The sequence below is a fragment of the Onychomys torridus genome, chromosome 2 (assembly GCF_903995425.1).
Source record: "Onychomys torridus chromosome 2, mOncTor1.1, whole genome shotgun sequence".
Classification (NCBI taxonomy): Eukaryota; Metazoa; Chordata; class Mammalia; order Rodentia; family Cricetidae; genus Onychomys; species Onychomys torridus.
Window position 1 is genome coordinate 36,100,802 of NC_050444.1, and position 26,114 is coordinate 36,126,915.

General features: G+C 42.3%; 1 protein-coding gene across 1 annotated transcript in view; it reads left to right on the forward strand.

The window, feature by feature from the left end:
- Ncoa2 (nuclear receptor coactivator 2) overlaps positions 1 to 26,114 on the forward strand; it is a 245,191-nt gene that overhangs the window by 68,842 nt on the left and 150,235 nt on the right. The window contains exon 2 of the mRNA XM_036178914.1: positions 20,341 to 20,397. The gene's annotated coding sequence lies outside the window, so the exon portion shown is untranslated. The remainder of the gene's footprint in view (positions 1 to 20,340; positions 20,398 to 26,114) is intronic.

The following is a 26,114-nucleotide window of genomic DNA, read 5'->3' on the forward strand; positions in this document are numbered from 1 at the left end:
AGAGTAGAAGTTGGTTCATCCATGTGACTGTAGCACATTGGTAGCAGTATTGTAATTGGTGTCATTATTTCCCACCCATTCTATATGACTGAGACTCCTGTGGATGTTTCATGTATACTTCCTTATTTATTCTTTTAACACTTGAGATTACAGATAAAGTGACTCGGGCTAAGGGAGATGAATTTGCTTAGTCAGGATCACACATGTAGCACATAGCAGATGTCATCATTTGGAGCTGTGGTTTTTCAGGTCCCAAAACACGTGTGAATTTTCGGTAAGTTTAGGGGAGAGGATCCTGGAAGAAGAACTGTATTAAAAGCACTAACTTAGTTACTAACTTAGGGCAAACTCTGCTATCTTTCTTGCTTTGTTTGTTTGTTTGTTAGTAAAGCTTTTTTGAGACAGGGTTTCTCCATGTAGCCCATGTAGCCTTGGCTATTCTAGAACTCACTGCATAGACCAGGCTGGCTTGTAACTCACAGAGATCTGCCTGCTTCTGCTCCTGAGTGCTGGGATTAAAGGTGCGTGCCACCCGGAAAACACTATTGCCTTAGTTCACAACATTTGTCTGAGCTCTGTGCATTTCACAATGTCTGCTGTTTCTTTAAGCATCAGTAAATCTTTATAATAGGAATGAGTTCCTGTTAATAATGTTGACTAAGACCTATAGACAAGTACGGAGATGTTGGAAAGAGCTGTGTTGGAAGCATGAGCTGCAGGCCATGGGAGTCCCCAGAAGTAATGGCAACATTGCTTGTGCTGAATTTATATGATTGGTGAAGAAGTAGTTTCCCAGCAGTTTAGATAATTTTATTTGCCAAGTCATTTAACCAAAATACAAAGTAAAAAATAATCCTCAAAGCTTTATTTTGTAATTTAGGAAAGTGTTTCTAGGAATCAAATTTATGAGGTATATCCTAGCTGAGAAAGGTTTCTTTTTTGATGGAAGAAACAAGTATTTCCAACCTCTCTGGAAGCAAAGATACTGGTACATGGCTGTAATTCTAGCGCTGGGACGGTCAGGGAAAGTCGAGGCAGGAGGATTGCAAACTCCAGACCAGCTGGTATTGTGTCAAAAAAACAAGCTGCCTCAAAGTAAAACCAAAGAAACCCAGACTGAGTTCACAAGAAAAGCTGCAGTTTTGCTCCTGATTGGGGAAGAGTAGCTTTAGCAGGACACTCAGCTCTCCAGGGAGGAACTGAGTGTCCTGTCCCTTGCCGCTCTGGTCAGCTTTGCATTAGGAGTTTGATACATGTGCTTCATGGGTCTTATATCAAATACATCATGTCTCACTTGTGAACCTTTTCTCTTCACCCATCACATGTATTTTCCTTGCACTATGTACAGATGGCGTGTGTGTTATTGTTGAGAGTTGAACCCAGGTTTCATACATGGAAAACGAGTGGGCTGTACCCCCAGCCCTCTTTTTCTCTTATTATATTGGCAATATACAATTATGTATATCTATGAGGAACAAAGTGACATGGGCCAGTGATACAATATAGAATTGTTAAATCAAAATAATGAAGGTATCCCATCACCTCAAAATCTTATCTGCTTTATGATAGAACACAGAATTTACTCTTGATAACTTTGAAATGTACAGCACATGGTTACTAGCTCTGTCCACCATGCTGTGCCGTTCTCCAAAGACAACCAACCCATAAGGCATTTTCCTCCTAGCTGGATTTGGTACTCTATGACCATCTTCTCCCCATTGCCTATGTCCTTGGCCTCCGTAACCACCATTCACTCTGAGTCCTGTGTCCATCGTCTCTGATTCTATGTATGGATAAGATCATGTAGCATTTTTCTGTGGTTGGCTTATTTCACTTAGAACAATTCATCCCAGATTGCGTCCATGTTGTCACAAATGACAGTCTGGTTTGAAGGCAGAAAGTCTGCTACTGCGTACATATGCTATTGGTGAAATTATTAAGGCCACTCTACGTAGTTAAAAGGGAGGTTTATTTTGTGGGGTAACTTACAAATGAAGGAATAGGTTGCAGGGTCTGGGAAAGGTATGGCGCAGTCCAGCGGTGTTCTCTGGAGAACTCTGCTCGGTCTACTACCTTCAGCGTCCAGGGTCTGGAACCAAGAGAAGCCTGTCCTCTGATCCTGCGTCTTCAGCGTCCTCCCTCAGCCCCGCCTTATGGGCGTAACCATTACTGAAGCCTCAATGGGGGTTGGAACTTCCAGGCCAAGGCTGGGATGGCTCCCCACTACAGTACACCATGTTGTTTTTTACCACTAGGATGATTCTGTCACCCAGCTTTGTGACTAGTGCTGCAGTGATGGAGAAACAGCTATCTCCCTTAAAAATTATTTTTATTTTATGTGTCTGACTTTTTCTGCATGTATGTCTGTGAATCATGTGCTTGCCTGGTGCCTGCCAAGGCCAGAAGGGGGTGTCAGATCCCCTGAGACTGGAGTTCTGGGTGCTTCTGAGCCACCATATGGGTGCTGGGAACTTAACTTGGCTCCTCTAGAAGAGTAGCCAGTGCTCTTAACCACTGAGCCATCTCTCCAGCCCCCTGCGGATATCTCTTGACAAGTTGATTTCAAATCTTTTGGTAAATAACTAGAACTGGAATTTTGGGGTCTGGAAGGTAGTTTCTTGAGTGATCTGGAAACCAAGGCAGAGTGCTGCTTTTCCTTGGGGGTTGACAGGTGCTGTTTGAGATTGGGTTGGAAGGTGTCTTGCTTCATGGAGTTGTACTATGTAGTTTCATGGGACACACCCAGGGCTTGGTAAAAATGTGTGCCATTAAAACAGCTCATTAAACAACCTTGAGCCCTTGTAAACAGTTCAGTCCCCTGGCAATCTAAGAAGACTTCTTTTTAACCTTAGGTGCTTTGATTTGGGGGAGGATACTAATCTCTTACGTTCATATGTGTGGAGTTTACCAAGAGTAGACATGTTCTTGAAACCATGTGTGAAGGTGCTGTCATGCCCGTGGGTGACTGCTAACAGGAACAGTGCTTTCATAGGATCTTTGGACAAGTTACAGTTCTGCTTTTTACTGCTTTTGAGCAGCATAATATTTCATCCCAGCAGCACAGTATTTCATCAGCCAGGGTGAGCCAGCACAGTCCCAGGTCCTGCTCATTCATTTCTCTTGTAGTCTTGCTTCCTAACTGGATGCTTTGCCAGCTGCCAGCTGTGTGGCCTGGTTGAAGGAACTGGGCTTTGGTTGAGGCTTGTGGCAGGAACGTGGGTTTACCCTGGGAGTGTTGCAACATCACTTCTCATGGAGATATCACTCTTTTCCTTGGCCTCCTATGGTTTGGTTTTAGATTATTTGTCTTGTGGTTTGGTTTGTGAATGTGCTCATGGCTTTCTATTCCCTTATTTCTTTCCCCTGCTTCACACAGACAGGAGAGAAGGGAGTAATCCCAAGATGGCTTTGTGCTTGCTTCCAGTGGTCAGTTCAGTCAGCACCTTTCTTTAAAATCTCTTAGAGAGAGAGATCTGAGCCAAATAGACACGTAGAACCATTAGCTTAACTCACTTTCCCAATGGTTCTCATGTTATTTTGGCATTTAATGTGACTGATAATAATGTTAATAATTTAATGTGGACATTGAAGAGTGTACCTGCAATGGTGCCTTCCTTGCACGCCCACTTTGGGTGCTTAGTGTGTTTACTCTCAGCCAGCTAAGAGAGCTCTGTTTGTTTTGTTCTGTAAGTGCTCTTGCTACCGGGATCGCCTCTCAAAGGTTGGAATTTTACTTTGCTTTTGCAACGTTTTCTTTCCCTGAGAGGTGTTGGGTACCAGGCAGATGCACCGACAAGGTGAGTCAACATGAAAGAGGCTGGACACAAGGTGTATGCTCACCCATTATGCCTATGGTGACAGGCCCTCCTGTTACTGTGAGGCAGCCAGGAATTGTAGATTTGTAGAGTTATTCCTTCATTTATTTCTCTCAGGGGGGGTCTATTAGAACATGAAGTTTGGGTAGTTCTACCTTTTCAATTTGAACTTCCAAAGATGGAGTTTGTTCCTATTTCCTGAAGACTTGCATTATCCCTAAGCTAACACTCTTCTATAGCACTTTAAAATGTGTTTACCTTCCCGTAGTTCTACTCTCCATATTTCAACTGTGTAAATACTTGGAAAGGCTCAGGTTGTAAAGGTGACTGGAGTCAGGGCATGCCACTGTCTTTCAGGAAGGCACTGGCCTTTGACCCCTAGGAGAAGAAATGGCTCTGCTCTCAAAAGTTGAAAGGGCAATGCTTACTGCTCTTGCAGAAAAGAGAGCTCAGTTCCCAGTACCTCCGTGGTGGCTCATAACTGCCTGAAAGTCCAACTCTGGGGCATCTGATGCCCTCTTCTGACCTCTTCAGGCTCATGCATGAAGGTGGTACACATAACTGCACACACACACACACACACACAATATGTTTTTGTTTTTGTTTGTTTTTTGTTTTGTTTTGTTTTTTCAAGACAGGGTTTCTCTGTGTAGTTTTGCACTTTTTTCCTGGAACTCACTTGGTAGACCAGGCTAGCTTTGAACTCCCAGAGATCCGCCTAGCTCTGCCTCCCGAGTGCTGGGATTAAAGGCTTGCACCACTGCCTGGCTTTTTTTTTTTTTTTTTAATTGAAAGGCACACCATTTATTACACTGCTAATAAAGGTGGCATCTCCCCCCCCCCCTTTTTTTTTTGAGACAAACTTTATGTATCCCTGGCTGTCCTGGAACTCACTTTAGCCTTGAAATTAGGGATCCTCCCGTCTCTGCTTTCCCAGTGCTGGGGTTAAAGGTGTGAGCCACCAGACCCAGCTAAAGGTAGCATTTTTTTTACATTTTAATGACTATTTTTCTTTTAAAAAAGCAGCTTAACTATTGATGAGAAACAGTTTCAGACTCTTCATATATAATTTTTCCCCATTTGTCTTCTTTTTAAAATTACATTTTGCATTTTGTAGTGAATGCTGTTGGGTGTTCTGCTTAAAGAATGTTCTAGAACTCCTCGGGCCAGTTTTCCTTGAATGAGCTGACAGTGAAGAAATGTTTCATGGTGTGTGTTATGTGTTCCAGTTGAACAGTCTGCAGAGCGTAGTTTTCTTTCTTGGGTTATTTCTCTCATCGATACCAGTTGGGATGTCATGGATTTTGGGGTAGTTTTATCATCTTATTGTGACTTCTCAAAAGATAGTTAAGTTACTGCTGTATCAAATAGCTCTAGACTTATTACTTGCAGAGTGGCGGCTTTCTAGAATTTTGTTTATGTCAGGAAATGGGTCACTGCAGGTTAGTGACATGTGCTGTACTCTGTGGTGGCTTTCCTGGAGTCTTTTTGTGGATGCTGTGCTTTATGTTAAAACAGGACTTGCTGTGTACTTGTGGACAACAGTGTTGCTATTGAAGTGTACTTTGTTTCTTCAAATGTTTATGGTCTGTTGGCAGAATCACCTTCTCAGTTCTAAAATGGATATGATGGGCAAGGGTGGGAGACTGCCATGTGTTGTCTTGTGTAAGTGTTGAAGGACTAGAAAGTTCCTGGAATGTGTAAAATCTTCTAGCCAGCACAGACGGATTCTGTTTCTCTGAATATTTTTGTGTCATTAGAAACAAATACATACCTATTTTGCTGTAGCCCCTTCTCCTTTAAAAGCAGAAATTTGTGTGTTACATGAACCTTTATATATATAGGGATATATAGAGAGATATGGATGAGGAATATATATGTGTGTGTGTGTGTGTGTGTGTGTATGTATGTACATATTAGATAGATAGATAGATAGATGGATGAGGAATTTTGAGATGTAGAATCCACAATCTCTTACTGTAGCTCTTTCAGCCTTCTAAGGCACTACATTACCAAATAGCAAGTCATGGCTTTTGTCCTGAAGTGGTAAAGATACTATTCCTAAAAACAGCTTGAGCTTTGAAGGTGCTTCCATTTTCAAAAGCTTTTGGAGGATTGTGAGACTTTCCAACCACTATTAGGTGGCAATGTGTTTGTTTCGTTTATCTTGGGAGCTCATGGTTGTCTGAAAGAAGAATTAGAAGTGTCTGGTTTCTTTGGGAATTGAATAAATTCATCTGGTATTATAATTTAGATTAATTAATTAGCCTTTTGCCTTGGCGTTCTTTTTTTGGAGCTGAGGATTGAACCTAGGGCCTTGCGCTTGCTAGGCAAGCGCTCTACCACTGAGCCAAATCCCCAACCCAGCGTTCTTTCTTTTATAAATAGAGCAAACCCCACATTTGTCAGGACATCTGTGCCAGAGCCTGTGCCTAAGTCTTACCTATGGATGCTGGCTCCAGGTCTAAACACAGCACCATGGACGCTTATGATGGGCCTTGGTGCTGCTCCCTGAGGACATCCCCCATTCCTTCTGTGCTGATGTTCGCTAAGTGTGCATGCGTCTTGTGAACCGAGTGCCGCTTGGCTTCCTCAGCATCAGTTCTGGGTTTTCGTTTGCACCAGGAGCTGTTGAGGGTACTTGCGCCCTTGCAGTCATGGAATTTCCATGTTTCATTTGAGGCTGCTTTTGACAGTGCTAGCTACCAACCCTTCAGGTGAAGCCAGGAGGAGTATGCGGTATTAAAGGTGGAAATTGCAAAGTTGCATGCTTTTAATACAGTTTTCAAATGTGTGTCTTTAGCACGTAAGTATAAGCCAGTTGTTTTGGAATTTATTTATTTTGGATGGTGAGGGGTGTCTCACTACACAGTCCAAGCTGTCCTTGAACTCAGAGATCTCTCTCTGTCTCCTAAGTGCTGGATCAAAGGTGTACGCCACCACACCTGACTGGTTTCATTCATTATTTAGGAAATAATGATCTTTTTAAAATGTGAGTAAGTGTTTTCTAAGAAGCTTAACAAAAGGGCTCTAGAATGATGGTTGGTATTTTCAAAAACTATCATGTATGTTGATCAACGAAATTATAAAATACTGTATTAAACTAAAATGCTTATGTGCATTGTTACATTACAAACACCCAAATTCACTGCAAGACATCAGTTATTGACAAATCTTGGTGAACACACCAAATTCCCCAAGAAAGATATCCCTTATTAACACTTTTTTGTTTGTTTGTTTGTTTGTTTGTTTGTTTTTTGAGACAGGGTTTCTCTGTGTAGCTTTGGTGCCTGTCCTGGGTCTCGCTTTGGAGACCAGGCTGGCCTCGAAGAGATCCGCCTGCCTCTGCCTCCCGAGTGCTGGGATTAAAGGTGTGCAACACCGCAGCCCAGCTACACTTTTTAACTTTGTAACTCTCCTCAGTTTTCCTGTACCTGGAATCTTGAAAATAATTTTGAGACATAAAGACCTAAAACTAAGTTATTTTAGGAAATTGAAGATACAACATTTCACACCCTTTAATCTCAGCACTCAGGTGGATCTCTGTGAGTTCGAGGCCAGCCTGGTCTACAGAGGAATTCCAGGACAGTCAAGGCTGCTACAAGAGAAACCCTGTCTAGAAACAACAACAAAACTCAAAAACAAACAAAAATATACAATATTGCGACTTAAAGAAACAATGTATCCATTAAATTGCGATGTTTTTCCTAACTGCTATGAAATTCATTTTATGGCTCTTGTGGATTTCCAAATGACATTTTCTAGAAATTTCTTGTGAGCACTAAGCTAAGAGTCAGAAGAACTAAATTCTAGACTTCTGTTGTCTGAGTGACTTCTTTTTCCAGTTATTTGAATGGTTGCATGGTAATGGCGTCACACGTGCATTCACTTCTCTCACTTGTCTGTCCTTGATCCCAGGGTCCTGTCATGTCATGTGTGTTTATAGTATGTGTGCACATGTATATACTGTGGCTGAGTGGCTTTAGTCACATCCAGGGACATCATAGCACCTCTCTTTTGGCATTTGCCGGCCGTAATTACAGGTTCATCATACCTCCCAGAGCTACAAGCTTCAATGAAAAGTAAGAGTGTTTAGTGTAAGATTAGAAAATAATTTTTACCTTTTAATTAAACAAAGAAAGTGGGTACCTTAAATGTATTGTTGAAAGGAGTGACTCTTTATTTGGGGACTGTGAGCTTTTTGTTTGTTCGTTTGTTTTTAAGTGAAACAGGAGTTTGAAAATCCTTTCATTCTTTTGTCACTGATGAAGCTGAGGCCTAGAGATGCTAAGTGCTGCCCTGATCCAGGAAGCCCTGATCGTTGCTGGGTATCTGGCCCCTTGAGAAGAGAGGGCCCCCAGTGCTGTGTTCTCAGGCTCTAGGGGCACATCTTCTACAAGGTGATACTCTTGGTTTTAATTTTCACTAGGTTTTAGTGTGTGTTCGTGCCACAGCACACATGTAGAAGTTAGAGGACAACTCGAGGGAGTAATTTCTCTCCTTCCACCGTAGGTCCTGGGGTTCAAACTCAGGTAATAAGGCTTGGTGCATCACATCTTACATGGCCGAAGTGTCTCAGCAGCCCCAGGTGTGACTCCTGATAGTTGAAGGGTACTGTTGTCAAGCTTAGTTTATGGCTCAGAATTCTATTTTGACTTTTTACAGTGTTTTGAACAAGGGTATTAATAAGCTAATAGTTAACAAGAAAATTCTTTAATTATGTTTTAAAAAGGAAATTGACATAACACCAAGTATTGTACTAAAACTGAAATTAGAAGACGTAGGTCACCAGCCTGAGCACCATGGCAAGATCCCATCTCTTTGGCAGGTAGGTTGGGTGGAGGGTGAGGAAAGAAAGAAAAAAAAGCAAGTGGGGAGCTGGACATGCTGTGGTTCTTCCCCTGGAGACTGTGTTCCCTGCTGAGTGTTTCCTTTTTTCACAACAAGGGATCAAGTAAGTCTCTTAGGTTTAAAAATACTTTGTAGAATATTGACTCTTCTTTGTGTTCCCGTTGGCATCATAGGACTTTGGAGGAGAGAAAGCTACAAATAGAAAACCGTGTGAATAATTTTAGGACCTAGAGAGTAGTATTATGAAAGGTTACATTGTCTGTGCCTTAATAAAAGAAGCGGTGAAAATTATTTTAGTCCATGGAATAGTGTGTTTGTTTAAACTGTAGCATGCCTAGACAGAAATAAATCCAGCTCCAGCGTCTGCTCACTACTGACTTGTTTTCCCGTTCTGGGCCCTGGAGTTGCAGCTGCAGTAACACAGGGGATTCTCTTAGCCCGTGTGTAATGCATCTTAAAAGGGTCCTCTCAGCTAATGCTCAGTGAGGAGAAAAGAAAAAGGATTAGTTACGCATGCCGTGGATTTATAGCCTGAAATAAGAACCCAAACATTTTACTGTATAGTGCAGTTAACGAAAGCATGGGTAATTCTACAAACTGTATGTGACCTTTTGTGGGGTTTTAATTCCATCTCCACTTCCTTCTCAGACTCTGGGTAACACTGAAATTGGTCCATGTTTTGATTTGATCACATTGGGTTATGTTCCTTGTGGCTAGCTGTTTTTGTGAGGGGGTTAATTAAAATATACAGGAAGACATTATGAATCACACTTTGAATTTAAGTATAGGAAGACATCATGAAGCATACTTCAAATTTAAAGTCAGGTGTTCTGAAATTTTTGCGTGCATGCGTACGTGTGTTGGAGTTAGAGGTGGTTGCAAACTGCCTGATGTGAGTGCTGGGAATTGAACTCAGGTCTTCTGCAAAAACAGTGTGCTCTCTTAAATTGTTGAACCATCTTCTCTCCAGCTCCAGCTCTGAAAGAGTTTCAACCATCACAGACTATAGTAGTTGGACCTCTTGAGTTGGTGATTTTATGACGGTGTTCAGTGCACTGTGCAACGAACACCAAGCTGGCTTCAGACTTTGAATTAGGTAGGATCTTCCTCAGGCTGCTGCCAGGCTGTGTGATTTGGTTCATGACATTGGGCAGAGTAGCCCAATGTCATAGCCCCCAAAGAGCCAGGGTCAGAAGCATCAGGTGATACACAGCCACTGTGCTGCTCAGCTATGAGGTGTGGGAGGTAAGTTGTAGGGTTTGTCTGGACAGAGCCCCATTGTAAGATGGTGAATACCCGCATATCCCTGGAGCCTGCCACTGTAAATAAATGACAGATAAATGATCCCCAGTCAGCATGGGCCTTTCTTGTGTTTGATGCCATTCTGGCTGGCTTCTTTCAGATCTTGGGAAATGTTTATGGTTTTTTGGCTCTAAAGCCCTTACTATATAACTATGTGTACACGTTGTTAGTTTTTATTCTGTTATTTTTGTCCTGTCTCATGATTCTGTGTTAGGAAGTTGGACAGGGTAGAACAAATGGACAGCTGGAGCCTGGCTCAGGAGTTGGATATTTTTGCATGTGGCCTCCATGCCTCACTGCCTTGGACATCCTCAGCGGAGTGCTGCCAGTGGCCATGGGGCTCAGGACACTGAGACCAAGGACACAGGGGTCTCAGGCATCACCATATCAGTGATGTTGCCATTTGAGCGCTTGGCTAAGGCTGTCCAGTTTCCCTGGGAGGGTAGTTAACCCCTAATTGCAGGGGAGACACAACAAAGGCAATTGCCACCCCCAGTCTCCCACAGTCCCCACAGGGGTCGTGGCCTTTGTGTACCACTTGGCCTTGTCAGTGACATTTTCAGAATTGCCACCTATGCAGGGTGAATACAGACTTCTCAGCGTGGAGGGCTTGAAGATGGTTGCTGTCACTGTTCTGTGCTTTGTGGCTGCCTGCTGTACTTGCTGTTCTTGGTGTACTTAGAGGGTGGGTATTGAGCACCTTGTCTGCCGACATGCACTCAACATGAACTTGCCCTGTAGAGTGGAGTCTCCCCAGCGAGTGTCTGCATCTGTGATGTTTGCATCCCATCGCTTGATGGGGCAGTGGTTACCGGATCTGTTGTTTCAGATGCTACCAGAATGGTCTGTAAACCCCCAGAAAACGGAAAAGAATGATCAGACTGGTGTTTTGACATTGTATGAAAATAGGAGCATGGAAGAGCAGTTAATGCCACAAGACAGTAAGCTTCCCACCTAACAATAAAGGCAGAGCCTTCAAATTGAATAAAATTGACCTTTGTAGAAGAAGGCATGCCATTTTGTTTTCACTCATTTAAGTTAAACTACAGAAACTGTTCTTTCTGACGCCCTAGGGCCTTCCTTTGGTGTGTCAGCTAAGTTTTTGAAAAAAGTCTTGCATGAGTGATGTTTTTTAAATGCACATTGTATAGCCATGTTTATTTTTGTGAATAATGAAATTTAATTTGTATAGTAGCTTCTGCGAAAGCAACCAGTTTGGTGTATTATTCGATTCCTTTCACTGCAGATTTTGTTTTCAGTAGGATCTATGATAAAAAGCCAACCCAGTACTCAAACGCAAACGAGGAGATCGAAGTATGAAATAGAGGCAGACATTTCGAACATTGCTTGGTGTCTGTAGAACTCGGGCTCTGTGGAATTCAGTATGTACTCTTTTTAAGTTTTTATCTATTTATCTATCTATCTATTTATCTATTTAGAGTTTCTTGCATGTGTAACATATTTACACCATTTCCACCCTAACCCCTCCCCAGGACTACTTTTAGTGCGTGTTCATGCTGTATTTCCAACTTGCCCGTTTTTCTTTACTTAACCTTATAGAGAACTTTATCCCCCAAGACTTGATATCAAAGAACTGACAATAACACCAGGGTTTGTTAAGTACAATACAAAGCCTGAGATTGAAGAGGATTGGCTCTCGGCTGTACAGCGGTCACCCTCGGACAGCAGTTCTCAACCTGTGGGTCACAACTATTGGAAAACACGTATTTGCGATGATCTTAGGAACCCCCAACCATAAATGTATTTTTGTTGCTACTTTATCACTAATTTTGCTACTGAGTGGTGCCTCAGTTTCCAAGACCATTGGAAACGCATGTTTTCCTATGGTCATGACCCACAGGTTCTACTAGAGGTTGGGGACTACTGCACTAAGACTTAGCATATCTGCCTGTTGCCCATTTTACATCTGCATCTAAATCAAAGTGTGGGACCACACTAAAGCCCATCCTGGTTATCAGGTCACTGTGTGCATTCTGTATCCCAGCATTCTCCGGTTTCGGGGAAGAACTGAGCAATGCTAGATTATTTTCCAGCACTTCCTTTCTACATCAGGTTTTAGAATTGTTTCACTTTCTTTTTAAGCACCATGTCCTGTGTCTTTGTTTTTGTCAGAGCGCTCTGCATTTTCCTTCACTCCTGTTTACCTCACAGCATGGTGTTTCTTCTATTCTCTTTGCTTTTGTTGGCACAAGCAATTGAGTGATCTTGTAGTAGGATACTTTGCAATTCCTTGTTGGGCAGCTGCTGGCAGCTGTGTAAGGCTGGCCATTGCAGAGCATCTTTCTGATGATCAGCTGGGTTTTCTGAGGGGAGTAAGAAGATGGGAGAGAGATGGGGCAGCAGGAAGCTCTGTTGTCCTCTCGCTTTAATGTGAGGGAGTCACTTAATGTTTCCATTGTACAGTTTGTGGGCACTAATTGGTACCTGTCTGTGGCAAATATTTACAACAGCTCATGTAAAAGTTACAGCAGAGTCACTGGAATCTAGCTGCTCATCAGAAAAATGTAGCTCCTGTTTCTTTATGTCTGGATAGTATAGGACCATTTTCGTTACCTGACTTGTTTCAGTGTCTTGGAATCAATCATTGTGAATGTTGTTGGAGTGGATGTAGGAATGCATATCTCTTTATGTCACACTGATTTATTTTTCTTTGGACATAGCACATAAGATTGGTGTGATGTGGATGAGCCCAGAGGACATTATGTTATGTAGAGTCAGTCAGACACAGAAGGACAAATACCGTATTTTCTCACTTATGTGTAGTAATTTCAAACTTGATTTCATAGACCTGGATAATGGAATAGTGGTTCCTGGAAGGGACAGCTAGTGGATTGGAAGAGTAAGTTCTGCCTTTCTGTAGCACTGTAGGATTGCTGTGTTTGATCATCCTGTAGATTTCAAAATAGCTTGTAAAGAAGATCTTGACATATTCCCAGTACAAATTAATGATAAATGTTTGAGATGCTGGATTTGTCAGTGGCCCTGTTTTCAGGTATGCCCATTCATTGTATGCATGTACTCAGATGCCACACTGTTCTTTAGACCAAATTTTTAGGATTTATTATTGCTGGATTCATAGAAACTCTTTTATTCAGGATGAGTGGAGAAATATGTCACCCGTAGGACAGCATGAGCAACTAGAATCCAAACTGTAAAATCCAGAGGGGTAGGGAGGAGGAAGGAAAGGGATAGTCTACTTCTTCACCTAATGCCCTCCTGGTTCTGTGTGTGTGTGTGTGTGTGTGTGTGTGTGTGTGTGTGTGTGTGTGTGTGTATAGCTTCCATTTATTATATTGAAATGAAGGTCTTAATGTGGTGACAGATATCATTTGACAGAATAACCATTGGTAGACAGATGTCTGCTGCTCGTTGAGAGTGTGTTGGGGTTATAGATTGTCCCTGTCTTGTATGGACAGATCATTAGGTTTACATGTTACTTTTGGTTCAGCTTCTCTGCTGCTTCATTGTCTAAAGATAGTCTATAGTCATGGACAGTCTTGAAGTATCTTACAGACTTGTCTACCTTAAACTCAAGAATATAAAAGGAAGGAAAAAGGGTTCATTTATTTTTCAGTGTGATTGATTTCATCAACAATAATTAGGAATAATTAAAAAAAAACCTAACAGAAGGTGATTGTCTGAAGGGAGTTTATAATTTGAGATTGTTCACATGACTGATCTAAAGACAGTAAACTTAACTGTATTGTTTTGGTGCCTTTCACTTGAGAGACTGGTTGGTATGAGTGTCCATGTGGCATGTTCTAGTCATGGTGGGAGGCAAACCTGAGCCTTGTGATTAGGTACCAGAGTGCTTTAAAGCCCAAGAGCTCCTCAGGCTGCCCTGCTCAAAGATGGCTGATGCCTTACCCCCTGCCCTGAAAGGACTCCCATGTAGATAGGAAGAGAAAGTTTAGTGCAAGGTCATGATGCTGGTCATTTGCACATGCTGGGCTCAAAGCCTTATTTCTTGCTCACTGTCAGCACTTCAGCCTTCTCCAATCTAATTTATCTTTCTCTCTTTGTGGAAATGTTCTTTTAAAGAGACCAGTACTTTCTGGTTACAGAATCAGGTAGGAACTTTAATTTTCTCAGCCCATGGAATGGAATGATGTACATCTCCTCTTGCATGTCCCGCCCTGCCTTTGCTGGTCTTCCACCTGCTAGCCCCTTTGTGTTTGTTTTCTGGTGTTGGTCTCTGGGCCCAGCTCCAAGCTTATAACTCTACTTTCTTTGTACCCTTGCCTCAGAAGATCTTAACTGTTACCAATTCAGGTTTTCAGATTAGACTTCCTCTTCTAAATCTGAATCCCCACCATTCAACAAGTGTGAGATGAACTCTTGCTGTCACTAGGCAAGAATATCAAGCCTTAGTGACATAATGTGTGCCTGTCATCCAGGCACCTCAGGAGGCTGAGGCAGGAGATGATAAACCAGCTAGAGACCAGCAGAGGCAACTGTCTACCACCATTCCCTACCCGCCCCCCCCCACCCCCCATGCCCCCCCCCCACCCCCCATGCTAGCAGGAGATGATAAACCAACTAGAGACCAGCAGAGGCAACTGTCTACCACCATTCCCTACCCCCCTGTGCCAGACAAAGGGTTGACCATGGAGCTATATTCCTAGTCCTATGCACATTCGCTCTTATGATGAACATTGGTTTTTCTATTCACTAAAGCTTATACTACTCTATATTTTAGGAAATATTTGTGTTACTTATATAGTTATATAATCTCTCTCTCTCTCTCTCTCATATATATATATATGTCTTGAAGGCATGACTTTGTGATTTGAAGCACACCAAGCTGAAATCTGACTGGATCTTTACCTTTGTTTCTAATCAAAAGTAAAAAATAAGCGACTGTACTGACCCCATCACAGGCCATGGGCGTATATTGGTGTGTGACTGCTGAAGCAGGTGAAGAATTTGAAGAGTCCTTCTGCACCTTCCTCTGTGCCTGCGTATCCTCAGCCTTTGCCAGCCTACCTGCTTGGCTTGAGGACTGGAGAGCTGATGGCCTCGCGGGCCAGTCTAAGATCGCCTGTGGAGCATGCAGGCTGGCATTGCCTGGCCCCCTCTGGCCAGTTACTCATCTCTTCCCAGTAGCCAGTGTTGGCTACTCTAGTGTTATGTCAGACATGCAGGAAGCTGGCCCAGTGGGCCAGTGTATTTTCATCCGTTGTATAGAAAATGACTTCCTTTGGTTGGTGGCAACTTTGAGAAAATTACATGGCACAGGACTCAGGAAAAAATATAACACCACAATCTGTTCACAGTATGGAGACCATGTGCTTTTGCTGTTCTTATTAGTATGGAATCGGAAATCACAAGGCAGTTTTCAGAGGGTCCAATCTCTGCCTTCTTGTTAAGTTAGCAAAAAATGATACCATTATCAAAACAGTGACCTTCTGTGAACACCCCACAGGTGTGACAGCCGTGCACTGTGGATCTGGCCAGCTTTGCCAGCCATGAACTCTGCAGCTGGACCTTGGTCTCCGTGCATGCTCTTGGACAGCGTGGACATGCAGCAGAGCACCTGCCTTCAGGGTGTACACATTGAACTGGGCACACAAGTGATCCTTCTACCCACTGCTCACCCAATAAGCTTCCGGTGCTCGATAGCTGCTAGTGTTGTCAGTGTTTTCTTTTGACCTCCAAATAAAGTGTGGTCTCTGTTTTCTCTTTCCAGGAAAATTAGAATGCACGTTGGTCAGTATTACAGCCGCCACTTCATTCTTTCCCCGACTTACGTTGCTTCCCTGAGATCTGTTTGCAATCACATAGTAACAAGATAAAACAAGCTGCTGTTCCCCACCTATCCCTCAACCCGCTTGTTCTCATGTCCCTAGCGGACTCAGTCCTGGTGTTTGACCTGCAAACTGATGATCTACTGGAAGGTGCACACCACCGTCTGTATTAGAACTACCTTTCTCTAGCTGCCTTCATGCTAGAACAGGGACAAAGAACATACTTGTGTGTGTTGGGAGGGGGGATTACTTAAGAACTTCAGTGTTTTACAAAATTGAGATGGGGGGAACTAGAGAGCTAGCTCAGCATCTGAGAGCACTTGCCGCATAACCAGGAGGACCTGAGCTTGGATCGTAGTACCTATGTATCAGGCTGGTATGCTTCTGTCTATATAGCCCTAGCCTTGGTGGTGGTGGGTGGAGGGGGCTAGCTGAAAAGTAGGAGCTTCAGGTTCAGTGAGAGACCGTGCCTCACCTAAGAGGAATAAGGCAGGGAATGATAGACAAAGATTCCTGACATCCTTTTATGACTACCTTGCACATGTGTGCATGCACTATACACACACATACACACGGGTGGGTATATATGCTTCTTCTAAGAAATTAAGTTAATGGCTGGAGAGATGGCCCTGCAGTTAGGAGCACCTGCCACTTTGCAGCGGCCTGGAGTTGAGATGCCAGTGCCCATCAAGTGTCTCACAACCTCCTGTCACTCTAGCTCCAAGGGACCCAGTGCCTCTGTGGGTACCTGCATATACATGGCATGGACGTACACATGAGCACTGATTATTTTAAAAGCTCCTTTAAAAGGATTTATTTGTATCTTATGCACATGAATGTTTTACTTGCATGTATGTATGTGCACCATGTGTCTGTCTGGGGCCTGTGGAGGTCAGAAGAGGGCATACATCTCTGGAATTGTAGTTAGGGATGGTTGTGAGCTGCCTTGTGGTTGCTGGGTCCCAGGGTCTAACTCCTGGGCCATCTCTCCAGCCCCACACATAAGTTTTCAAAATTGTTTTGAAAACTAAGTCCACTATCTCATTAATGAGTGACGGGCCCTTGTGTGGTCTAGCCGCAAGCCCTCTTTCAGGTGGGCATTTCGCTCTTTGTATATCAACTTTGTGTCTTGGGGACTTTACAAATATTTTTTTCCAGTTGGAGGATTATGTTTTTTTCTTTTAATCTTAAAAAATACTGTCTTTTGGAGCAGAAATAATTTTAATGTGTGCTTTATCTGTTTATTTCTTTTTTTAATAATTTATTTTATGTGCATTGGTGTTTTGCCTATATGTATGTTTGTGTAAGGGTGTCAGGTCCCCTGGAACTGGAGTTACAGTTTTGAGTTACCATGTTGTGCTAGGAATTGAACCCCGGGACCTATGGAAGAACAGCCAGTGCTCTTGACCTCTGAACCATTTCTCTAGCCCCTTATCTGTTTTGTTTGTTTGTTTTTTGTTGATTTTTTTGCTTTTTGATTGTTGTTGTTTTTGTTTTATTTTTCAAGGCAGGGTTTCTTTGTGTAGCTTTGGAGCCTGTCCTGGAACTTGCTTTATAGACCAGGCTGGTCTTGAACTCACAGAGATCCACCTGCCTCTGCCTCCCAAGTGCTGGGATTAAAGGCGTGCGCCACCACCACCCTGGCTCTCTTTTATGGACTGTAATTGTCACATCTCAAAATATCACTGAGCCAATACTTGGTTATTTTAATAGTGTGTACATGTGTATAGTTATATACCTATCTGTCTATTTGTCCGTCTGTGTGATGTTGGGCCTTGAACCTAGGTCCTTAGACATGCTAAGCAACGATTCTGTCCTTAAGGGAGGTCCCTGGCCTGTGTTGTGTCCTTTCTTGAGGTCAGGGCTGAACTCCTTTTCAGGTGGTCTTTGCACATGGTGCTCTGGGGTTCTCTTTGCAGATGTGCACCTAGTCTTGGGAGCCATTTCTGCAAAGACTGCTCTTTCCTCCTTGAATGACTTTGACCTCTTTTGTTTAGTGTGAACCGACACAGAAGTCAGTTCTTGGACTCAGCTTTGTTCCACTGCTTGACTTATACGAATACCCCATTGCTCTGATTCCTGTGAATTTCCAGTAAATTTGGAGTAGGTCACTCCTTTAACTTTTGATGTACTTTTAAAGTAGCTTTTGTTCAAGACTGCATAGTATTCCCTGTCTTCATCACTCAAGAGGGTTCAAGGGCAGATCTGTGAGGACATACTAGGGAAAACTAGGTGTACTTGGGGTGGGTGGGCCTGAGCTCCTATGTCTTTGATTGACTCGTCTTTCATAGCCGACACTGTGTTACAGGATCATAGTTATAATTCTGCTGTGTTCGGTGCTTTGTGTAATTGTCTCTCTGTTTCTTTCAAGATTCCACAGAGGGCCTTGTTATTCTCATCTCATAATGGAGTCTGTGATGAATGTGCTATGTTGTGTACCCAGCCTCATGGCAATTGTAATAGTATGACTAGCAACAGTCTTTGTGTGGTTGAGTCGGAATTGTAGACCTAGTCTATGCAATTAGTTAACTATTAGTTAATCCTGGACTCTTCCACCTGTCCCCCCATGCCTTTGTGGACCCTCCTGGGCAGCACCTGGAAATGTAGTGCTACTTGAGAGAGAACCCATGGTACTGCCCTTCTTGCCAGCCTCTGATCTTGTCACTCTGCCAATCCCAGGCCAGTCTCCTTCTTCCTCCCTTTTTTATAAAACACCAAAAGGGAGACTTCAGAACCAGGAAGACTAAGGGAGGAGGAGTGAGATGATTTCTTCGCACAGAACTTTGATGCCATGCCATGTACTCCATGTACTGTTACTTTAAGTGGTGTTATTTTAAGTAGTGTATAAACTTAAACGTTAGTTTGTAACTCTGTGTTTATAGTTTATTAATTTTCTGTTTAGAACTTACACTAAGAAATCGTATACTGTGGATATCCGGAAATGTATTGGTGTCCTATACGTCTTTCTTTAGCTGGAGTGATTGATAGTTGTCTTGTGCTGTTTTAATATCTTAATAAAGCTTACTGAATAATACAGAGCAAGCGAATAGTGCCCCATCAATACCACAAGCTCTAGCTCCTAGTTGTTGCGTGTGTGATGTCCTTGAGCAGTGGTTGGCATGGCGTTGAGTGGCATGCGTAGGCTAGCATCATGAGGCGTTTAGAATCTGCCCGTGTCTTGGAAAAGGATGGAGGACTCCTCCATGGCAGTTTATTGCTTACTGGCACTGACTGCCACTTGAGCAGAACCATTCACTTTCCTGTGATAACTTCCGTGCATATACATTTTCTGTTATTTTCATTGAATTGTTTCTGATAACCATGTTGCATTTTATTACATAGAATTTCAAAACTACATCTTGCTGAAAATGAAAATGCATCTTTGTCAATTTCCCTCCCCTATAGACCTTGTAGATTATGAAGTCAAATGTTTCCAGTGTCCTAAGAAAAATAGTAACTTGCATATTAATTTGGTACTAACTTTTTCCTCTTCCTGTTTTCTATTCTAAAAAGTAAAAAGCTTTAAAAGAATTAACACTGTTTTAATTTGGTAACCAATCCAAAGTGTAAGTTATTATAGATTGATATCACGTGAAGGAAAAGAAACCCCCACGGCTCAGTTATAAAAGCCTTCCTTGAAGCATCATTAATGCTCGTCCAGGAGGCCACGATTTCAGTACTATTACCAGTAACGAGCACTCGGGTTTTTCCCCCACATCCATAAAATGCACAGTTAATCTAGATAAACATTGGTCTAGATAAAATAACATAAGCATGCATCTCCGTCTTGTGTTTCTTGGTGCGCATCTGGAAACACACTTGTATGGTGAGGCGGCAGGATCAAAGTGAGGACTGCCTGCCGCCTCCCTGCATTGAGGCCTTTGTGCTCAGAGATAGACCCTGAGGAAACTTGAGGGCTGCCTCATTAGCGAAGTGTGTGCCGGCCTCTCCCTTTGCTTGTGTATTCCTCACTGGCAAATTATGATGGCTGTCACACACAGTATACTCTCTCTGCTCCAATAGACTTTTCTTCAGATAGCAAATTGACCCATCATTTTTATGCTTTAAAAACACTTACCACATAGATTTTTGTCTTAGTAATTTTAAGCCTGTCAAAGATTCTGTATTGGCAAACTCTAAGCATGGCACATTAGTTATTATGTAAATGTTATTTATTTACTCAGAAAAATGTACTGCAGTATGTTGCAGTGTGCATGCCATGTGCTGGTCCTAGAACTACAGAGTGGCAATGTGTAGCTGGGGCTACCTCTGCTATGACTGTCTTCAACCCGAAGGGAGAGCTGGCCATTGGCTAGCACTTGAAATGCAGCTGAGAGAACTCAAAATCTTGTAGGTGCCCCATCATTCATAGTGAAATGTTCCCTGTACATTTGTACTGTGCTGTCCACAGAGAAGGGATGCCACAGTCACTGTGCCTCTGGGTTCCTGTGTAGTTCAGTGTAGGATTGTCTCTGCTGAATGTTACCTGTGCACTGGGAGCATGAACAAGTGTTAGCTATGTATTGATTGTGAAAGTTTTACCTGCTCTGAAGAGCCCAGCAAGATTCAGTGTCTTCACTAATGATTGTTTGTTCATATTGCAGATTCATCTTGGATTTGGCTTCAGATGAACAGATCTTCTGCACTGTGTACAGGCACAGGTGAGTTAATACTTGAATCTTCTATGCTGTAATATGTTGATTATTAGTAAGTTTAAGTATTTAAAATGATCTGATACATTAGAAAAGTAATAAGTAAATAAGATGAATGTGAATAAAAAGAGAATAAGACTTAGCTATTTTCCTGCATGTTTTTGCTGTGAAAGTTCTTTATGAATATGTTGAAATAGCATTTGAAGGTGAAACACCATGTGTGTTTATTGGTGCTCAGTTTCCATTTGGAAAGAGTCTTAGTGTACTTGCTAGACAAACTGATGAGTTAATTCATTAAATTTTAACTTTAGAGCCTGGAAAAAATGTTTTTTGCTTATTTTTATATGTAAAATACTTGACTGGTAATATTGTTTACTTGTTATTAAACTGCCATAATGTAGAAGACAAGAAGAATTGCTATTTCTTTTGGCAGCGAATCTTAGTCTTAGTGGGTAGGTGCCGTGAAATGCTGCGCTTGGCCTTTTTCTGCCAGTGACTCTCATTACACATCCATAGTGAATGCTGGTGGGATTTATTAACCCTTGATACCCCTTTACTTCCTCATTTGTAACTTCCCTCTGAGAACTTAAGCTTCCTTAACATTGGGGCTGGTGTTTGGCGTAGCATTCTTAGAACACTGACTGCCTCATAGTTAAGGCTGAATGAAGCCTGTTTAATAATTGAGTGTGCATATCTAAAATGAACTTAGATTCAGAGTCCTCAAACTGTGCATCTGTTAAGTACAAAGCAGAAATGAAAATAATCTGTACAGTGTGCATAAGGCTCTTAAATGTTATGAAGAATTAACATGTTTATTCAAAGATAGTTGACCAGGGTAAAATCCAGAGGATAAGGCCTCTGATTCACTCTGACAGTGCTCTGTGGTTCTTAGGATGAAGTTAACACCTTGAATGGGTGTTACCTTCTTAATCATCTTAACATCTTGGGTGTGTTTTGTGATATCAAATTTTGATCTCTGAAAATCAGCTAAGTTAAATCTTTTATACTAATGTCACTGGATTTTCTGTTCCCAGCTTGGGAAGTTTGTTTGTTCACTTTCCTGCCTTGTGTATTAATGTTGGCACTCATCATCAATGACTATGGATGTATAAGTTGATGCCCATTTCCTCATGCCCATGGCACTTTTCTTCAAGTGTTGGAGATAGTAGTTGTTTTTGTTGGGTTCTTTTCTCTTGTTTTACTTAATTGTTACTACACTTACTTATTTACTGTGTGGGTGCGCATATACTGCAGTGGACATGTGTGGGAATCCGAAGATAGTCTGCAGGAGTTGGTTCTTTGCTCCCGTCAGGAGGGTCCCAGGGCTTGCACTCTGCTCATCAGGATTAGCTGCTGAGCCTTCTTGAAGGAAGACCCTTGTTTTACTTTTGCTTTGTCTGCATGCAGTATCTTCCTCTATTCCTGCAAGGGTTATTTTTCCTCTTATGAGAAGAACCAAGTATGACCTTTAGTGTCACTTTTATTTAATAAAATAGTAGGTGTTGTGCACCTCCTTCTGGTTCACACCTCCTTCCAGGTTCAGTTTGTAGTGGCTGCAGTGAGTCTGTCAACAGCTCTGTAACCGTCTCTCCAGGCACCTATTACTGCTTTCTGCTTATGCTTGGATTAGCAGATAAGGAATCTCCCAGAGGTCAAGTGACTTGTCCAAGGACGTATTGTGATTTTCACTATGGAGCTCCATTTCTGCCCAAACAGCCCTGGTAATTCTCATATTTGTGGCAATTAAGTGTAATTTATGAAAATTATATTCATATTTGAGGGCTTAAAAAGTAATTTGAAAATCAGACATTACTTACATTTTATTAACTTGTCCTAAGTTTTAACCTATACCTAAGTTTTAACCTATACCCTTTATTTCACACCATGAAACATGATGGCCTACTTGAGAATTAATGACTGCATTAATGAGAAAAGTCTTACTCTGGGGCTTTTATTTCAGACCTTCTTGGGAGTCAGGGACATGGGATGCAGCTATGGTATGGTAGGAACCTTAGACATTTTAGATTATAGGTAGCATCTGTGCTTCACTGGGTAAATGGCCTTTCCTACGAAGTGTAGCAAAACAGTTGGGCGTGGTGTCACGTGTCTATAACATCACCATTCTTCTGGGGGTGGAGAAGTATGTGGGTGTGTGGGGACTAGAAGCAGAGAAAGGATCTGGAGTTCAAAGCCATCCTTTTAGCTGCATGAGGTCAAGGCTGGTCTCTGTACTTGACTGTGTCTCAAAAAAATAAAAATAAAAAACTCCCAAGCACACAAAAGAAATACATGTGTGTGTACAAACACATGTACAAACAAAAATGTATGCAAGTACTCACAATAGCTGGAGATGTAGCTCAGCGGTAATTTTATGTATAATATAATGTATACATAATTTTTTTATATATGAGATATAGTGACTAAAATTCTTTAGAATTTTTAACCTTAAAACATGTAGTGGGAGAGCTGCTTGCCATTTCAGGACCAAGGGAAATAAAACCCCAGGTGAGTGTGGGCATTTACCTGTCCCATTAGTAAGTGGCAGTTATCTCCAACACACTGACTGATGCTCACTGATGAGTTTACAGGTCAGACCTCTGATGGACCATTGTATAGCAGTCTGTTCTGTAGGTGTATTCTGTAGCAGAATTGCTACATTGTAGTGAACTCGAAGAACACCGGTTAAGGGATTTCTTAGTTTATGGTTGACATGACTGAAACACTGGTTAGGCTCTCAGGGTGGTTGGAGGAAAACTGACTTTGCATTTTTTTTTTTTTTTCTTTTGAGTTCCTCGTCAAGGGATGGGATAGTGCACTTCCAATGCCCCGAGCTGCAGTCCTACAGCTGTGTGACATTGATGGAAGGCTTTGCTCCTGTAGGGGTCAACTTCTTTCTGGCTCAGAAAGTAACTCTTTGGTTGAAGCTTCCCTTGTGTTTGATTCCAGGTAGCATGTCTTTGGGAGACTTAATTTCAAATAGAGTTGCAGATGTTACTGAAACTGACTTGGCTTTGCTCACATACTCTGCTTTCATTGGAGATTACTTAGACTGTGCTACAGAAAGTCAAGTGTTGTCCTGCAGTCTACATAAGTGGATGAGTCCCCCTTAAGGAACATGTGATGACATATCTTAGGGAGGTTTTATTTAATTAATTAATAAGTGAGCTGGTGTAGAGCATACTTAGACAAGCTTAAGTCTCGCTACTTAGTTCATTTTCAGGGCTGAATAGCTCATATAGTATAAAGATACTGTGGGTCTTCATTGTATGATAATCTTAACAAAATGTTCTCGACAATAAGTCTAATATAACTTAGATTTTTGGAAAACATGATTAATTGTATTTTCTTAAACTTTCTGGAGAGATTGTGTATATAAGTGGAAATGAAAATTCCATATCTTGAATGTATGGGCTAGAGAATTCCTTAGTTTGAATTTAAAAGGTAAAGTTTTTTTAGCAGACCAAATGTGATTTTTAATCTATGGTGAGCACATTATTTCCAGTCTAGTCTCACACTTTAAGCATCTTTAAAATCAGCTAATAAAGCTTACTTAGCATTGGCACTTTAACACGGAGAGTTAGATAAGTCTGCCTGACGGTACAGCCTTGAATTGTCATTTTCCTTTCTGTTTATATGGATGGTGGGTTTATTTACAAGTTGGTTTTCTTTGTGCTTGAAGATTTGAGGTAGAAAGATCGCTGTTAAATGTGGGCAGATTAAGGATTGTTAACACATACTCAGGGCAGCCTAGTGCTTCAGCACCCATGCTTGGAGAGAATTTCTCCACTGTACAGTAGAGCGTAAGGCATGCTCCATGATGCCAGAGCTCTCCTGTGTACTAAACGCTGAATACAAAAATCACACTAAGCATGCCTAAGCATAAAACAAAATGTAGCCATATTGAATATGGCACAACAGGAGGTAAATTTCACAGGAATGCTTGTTTTGAATCCCCTCTTTGTCCATTGACAGAGGAGATCTGTGTTAGACACTGACTGTAACAGAGTTGTATAGTCACACAAAGATGGACAGTTTGCTGTAGCAGACTCTGGTCATGTCTAAGTGTGTCACTGCTGTTAGGATATTGTCTCTTCAACTGCTAGCGTGGACAGCTCTGCAGCCTAGAGAGGAAGAAGGGTTTTAAACTTGAGCATTTGGAGTATAATTTAACATCACACAACAGACCTTCCTGTGGATGGTGTGGAAGGGATGGTGTACCTCACAGCATAGGCTCACTGGGGGGTTGAAGTGTTCAGTCTTTGTGTGTGTGTGTGTGTGTGTGTGTGTGCATGCGCGCGTGCGCGCGTGCTGGGCATGGAAGCCAGGGTCTTGAACATGGTAGGCACATGCCCCTGAGCCACACTTCTGTCCTTTTGAAGTTACTGAAATTATTACTTCTGATGGTTTTGACACAGTCAGTTGGGAATTGTGACTGGCTGGTTTCTGTGTTGTCACTGTATGGTGCTGAGGCTGAGTGCTCAGCCTGCATCCAGTACTCAGCTGCATCTCTAGTCCCTGATTCTGTTACTAAGGGGAAAGAGCAATATCTGAATTCTCTCTGCAGACCAAAGTCTCGATCACTATGTGAGCTAAGGCAGCTGCCCACCACTGTGTGCTCATAGAGCTTGCCTCTGATGCCACCTGCTTCTTAAGTTGTGGTTTGCTACTTGGGGTGGGGTGGGAGGGGCAATGTGGGGGCTTGACATTTCCATGTAGAGAGAGTTAGAAAGGTGTGGATATACATAGTACATTGATAAAATATGCCCAAAATATGGAAAAGCCTGGTGTTAGTGGTGAATTTAAATTCAGGAAAAATAAATTTTAGAGTAACAGAATTTTAAAGCACATTTTTAATTAAAAGCATTCAATTTATTTGCATCTATCTGTATGTATGCACATACATATATGTGTGTGGAGATCAGAGGACAGCTTTTGGGAGCCAGTGCTCAGGTCCTGGGAATGAACTCAGGTCACCAGTCTTGATGGCAAGTGCCTTAAGCTTCTGAGCTATCTCACCAGCCCCCCATCTCATTAAGAGAGCATAAGGTGGTTGTTTTGGGAGCAGAAGAAAAGTTAATTTCACTTTAAAGACACTTTAAAGTGAGGACAGCTTTTAAAACTGTATTTTGTAACCATGGCTTTTGTTGGTAGAGCTGGTGTGCTTTAGATAAATAAAGGGGGGCAGCATGTTCATGTGCTGTGTGCATTTGGGGGTTGGACTTGGACGTCTGAGGAACATGCTCTGCATTTCTTCCTGGAGGCAAGCTGGAGCTGTTCTGTCTTGGAGTGGGTGCAGATGGCTGAATAAAAGGCTCCTTCCTCACTTTTCCTGCCCTTGTGGTCTTTACATTTCAATCCCGATGAGCATGTGTCCGTGTCAGGATGTTGCTGGCCCTAAGGAAAATCTGTGGGGGCTCCTATCACGGCTGCCTGCAGTCTCCCACACCTTGACCTATGCTTTGGGCCAGTGAGTAGGATGCTTGCTTGCTTGCTTGCTTGCTTTTTCAGGCAAATTCCTCCTTTTCTTTGTTTTTTTCAGGACAGTACCCCAGGCTGTCCTGAAACTCACTATACAGCCCAGGATGGCCTCAGGTTAGCACTGCTCCTGCCTCATCCTCCCTACAGCTCTGATTCCAGGACTGAGCTCCCATACATGGCTCAGTTAGGGTTATTAGCTGTACTGTTCACTTTCCCCCTGGAAGGAATATGCCAGATACATGGTTTCC